The 4,099-nt window shown below is 40.6% G+C and overlaps 1 long non-coding RNA gene across 1 annotated transcript; it reads left to right on the top strand.

Annotated features, from left to right (window-relative positions):
• Positions 1-272: 272 nt before the first annotated feature.
• Positions 273-2,607, top strand: LOC115591391 (uncharacterized). The gene is made up of 3 exons (XR_003985955.1): positions 273-298; positions 1,940-2,052; positions 2,439-2,607. It is a non-coding gene; the product is annotated as an uncharacterized LOC115591391 (long non-coding RNA).
• Positions 2,608-4,099: the final 1,492 nt, after the last annotated feature.

Raw genomic sequence — 4,099 nt, 5'->3', positions numbered from 1 at the left:
TATAATAGTTTGGAGACTGCACTCAAAATAAGGAAACTGGTGGGCTGTTATGTTAACTAAAGTGTAACATGTGTTATGTAAGCTATAATTTCATGTTTCAAAGGTGAACATGATTAAATCATGTTGTCTTGGCATGAAATCAAACAACTAAACATTCATTAGATTCATTCATGTTGCCAGAAAGTGAGGCAATTAGGTTTCTACAGGTAGGCGGGAAAAGCAAAGCGACATCACGAGAATCGCGCAAGGAGACTTGGGAAGAAGATCCTCTTCGTCCTTCGCCATGCACATGGAAAAGGTAAGCAGAAATCAATTATCGTCCATCTTAATTCAAATGAAATACTATGCATACATGTCATCAGCAGTTAGTCCATTATTTTCAGTGATATTTGGCCACAATGATAGTTTGTTATTTATTGTTATTAGACTAAATAGCCGACGTCACCATGTGCATGTACCTCTTCGCTATCATGGCGGTGTTGATGATTACAAATGGGAAAACTCGCTGGGAGGAATAATAATTGTGGTGAATTGCCGGGAAGTGTGGTGTGCAGCGCAATTGTGTGCACATTGTTTAGTGTATTTTACAAGTGAGCATGAACGTTTGTGTTTATTTGCTGTGCAGCTGCCACAGTACAAGCAGGTTAGCCACCCGCCAGCTAATCACACAGTTGTGCTGCTGGTGGGAAAGAAGCCCCTTCTGTACGTCTGTATGTCTTTACTTTCTTGTGGATCTTAGCTAGGGATGTAAACCTGGGTCGGTACCAGGGTACCGTTAAGATTCTGGACCAGCGACACTCTTATCTGTACTTTTTGAACATTTATCATGACACTGTCGGGAAAGCAGCCTGTCAGTCTACCGTCTGACACACGTCCTGAGTGTGTGGGTTTGTTTAAGCTGCAGATAAAGCTAAAGGAAAGGAGAAAAGAGGGAGGAAATGAGAAGAAGTGGCAGCTAAAGTGACGGTGAACGTGTGGAGCGCCGAGGTCCGGTCAATTCGCCTGTGTCGGGTCGTCACGTGTTTGAAGCCTCGCACCGGAGGAGAAAACTCCGACTTTCAAAACGCTGAGGTGCTTGTGTCGTTTATTTTGCGGTAACCTGTCTCATACGTGACGGTGTGTCCCCGACGAGTGTGTGTCTGTGTGTGTCAGTGCTGTATACACACAGACACACAAGCACACACGGGGCGCAGCGTCGGAGCAGTGAAGTGAAACAACTACCTGCAGGTCACCTGAGCTGAGGTGAACTGTGAGTCAGAACAATAAAACTTTAAGAGTAAAAAAGCAAAATATTCATAAAGAACCATAGAAGGAGATCCGATTTTATCATGATGACAGATGTAGATGTGAGGCTGCCTAATTCCTCTCACTGCAGGTAGCCTAGTCCTAACTAATACATGGCTTCTGTTCTGTTGAAGCTGCATTACATGGATAGTTGCCTGGCTGTATGGATGGTGTGCTGCCTGCTAATTTGTTTGACATACCTCGCACATTGTTGACTTGCTAAGGGGTTTAAAGGACAGGTGTTCTTGTCCTTGTGGTAATAATAAAAAAGAAAAGGTTGAATCTTTTAACATTTTGTAGCGTCTTTGTTTTTACACTAAATTACATATTATAGTATTAAATTATGATGTCAAGATGGTAGAGGACAGTAATGTACCGACCACATACATTACATTTGTTAATTTATTATTTGTTTTATGTTTAAAAAAGCATAATGCAACTCGATTTTTTTGTGCTATAGTCATGCAGGTAACTAGTTTCACTTTTTACTGTGTATGTCTGCAAATTAAACATTTAATACATACACATTTACATTTTTCTCATATTCTAATCTCAAAAAGCACCTTTTTCACTACTTGAGTTTGCATGTCTGTCAATGATTACTTGCTAACTTGACCTTCATGGACATTAATTAATCTCTCTCTATTTATCACAGCAATTTGTCACAAAAGTGTCCTGTGTCCTCCATCCGACTGCAAGAGTGTGCTGTCCGACCACACCTGTGTCTGCCATTCAATTGCATTGGTGTCTGCATCTTTTCTGAAAAAGGTATGAAGTATGTGTGTGTTGGAGGTGGGGGGGTTGCTGCTTTTTTGTCCTTTAACTAACGTTTTCAGTGCAGGACTTTTACTTGTGACAGTATTTCTATAAACACATCCTGCGTGAGCTATGCAAAAAAATGCATAGTGAAAATTATCTCTCGATAGTCATATTGACATGATCATACCAGCATACACCTGCTTCACACAATCACACAAATATCCCGCTGTATATGTTTTGAACTTATTAATCATATCTAATTGATTGATCAATTCCTGTCTGTCTGTGAGCTAGCTACCTGTTCCACTTGTCCAGATCCAGGTCTGTTAGTGATTGCATGCTAACTTTCATGGGCATTAATTGATTGTTCTCTCACTTTATTTTTATAATTATAGCAATTCCTGTCCACAAGAGTGTCCTGTCCGACCACACCTGTGTCCTCCATCCGACCACAAGAGTGTCCTGTCCGACCACACCTGTGTCATCCATCCGACTGCACGAGTGTGCTGTCCGACCACACCTGTCTGCCGTTCAACTGCAAGTACTAGGTACTGTGATTCATTCTCTTAGTACTTTCGAAAATAAGGGGAAGCAGTGTGCTGTGTTTAGAGTTTGTCAGAAACTATTTTTGTGTTGTTGCTCTTGTAAAACACTGTTGCACTATCATTCGATTTGTGTTACTACCAGTGCATTGTTAGTCATTGACTAATTTGGAAAATACAATTGTATGGCAATATCTACCGTTTGTCTAATGTTTCTTTCTACTCTTGACACCAAGCAGTCTGTAGACTTTGAAACTTAGTTTGTTACTATTCACTGCAAACCTTAAAGTGTTAACACTCAAAAAGTATTCTTTGAATGACCTTAATTAAATCATGGAAAGTATTTCCATGTGATTAAAAGGCTTTTTTTCAGCATTAAGCAATTCTGTTGGGCCAACTTACTTTATTTGGGTTGGATCAACTTAATATACTGGTGTAATTTTACTACTATCAAATTAGTGGGTCCAATACTATTATATTTAGTCAGTCTCAGCCCTAGGAAACAAGTTAAATAAACCCTAATGAATTAATTGACCCAACACAATTAAATTGAGTTGGACCCAAACCTAGTAAATAAGTTTAATCAACCCTTATAAATGAAGTTGAACCCATGCAATTGCATCAAGTTGGACTAACACAATTGCTTAATGCTGAAAGAAAGCCATTTAATCATGTGGAAATACTTTCCATGATTTTTTTAAGTTCATTCAAAGAGTTATTTTTTTGAGTGTGTGTTGGGAAAAAACACAGCTTTCGCTAGCTGTTAGCCATTAGCTACATGGTAATGTTAGTAACTGTAACAACACATGCAAACAAACTAACATTATTTAGACACACTAACCATTCTGAAACGTCCTGCTGCAGCCGCAGAGTCTGTACTACTTCAGGAGACTCCCCTCCTCGGTCAAACTGGTTCGGTTGAACGAAAAAATCTCCGCGAGCCATAGTGTTACATCCACCATAAACATTAGCGCATGCTACCGTTAGCATAAGGGGCTTCCTCTCCCTGAGAGTGACGTAGCAGGCAAGGCTCCCCAAGTAGGCGTTGACAGATGGAGCTCATTAGCATTTAAAGGTGCAGGCACAGAAACAGAGTGCTGTGAACAGACCTCAGCAGAGCAACTTTTAGACAGCTGGAGTTCAGGACCATGGATGTGTTTGGGGCAATACATATCGAATACAGAGTTGTTGGACCTCTGACAGCTGTGTGAAATTGATGAAAAACAGTATAATATGGGACCTTTAAGTTTGGGGCCACCGGTCCTCCTCTGTGATTTTGCTGTCTATGAATGTGGTACTGGAAAACAAGGCCTCCTTGATGCATGTGTTACAAGGTGCGAGTACCACATGAGGTCACAGAGGTAGTACCTCTACCTGTTCTGGCAAACCATCATGTTAAGCCTCGTTAATACATGGTTTCTACCGCAATGACTGTAAACTACTTGGTCCCCCAAAGCAAATGAAACAAAGGAGCTTCCATGCAAAGGTTGCCAGTGTATTTGCTTCACTGAGGA

The sequence above is a fragment of the Sparus aurata genome, chromosome 1, assembly GCF_900880675.1.
Source record: "Sparus aurata chromosome 1, fSpaAur1.1, whole genome shotgun sequence".
In the NCBI taxonomy this organism is placed as follows: domain Eukaryota; kingdom Metazoa; phylum Chordata; class Actinopteri; order Spariformes; family Sparidae; genus Sparus; species Sparus aurata.
Note: the sequence above shows the minus strand (reverse complement) of the source record. Positions and strands in the feature narration are given on the sequence as shown.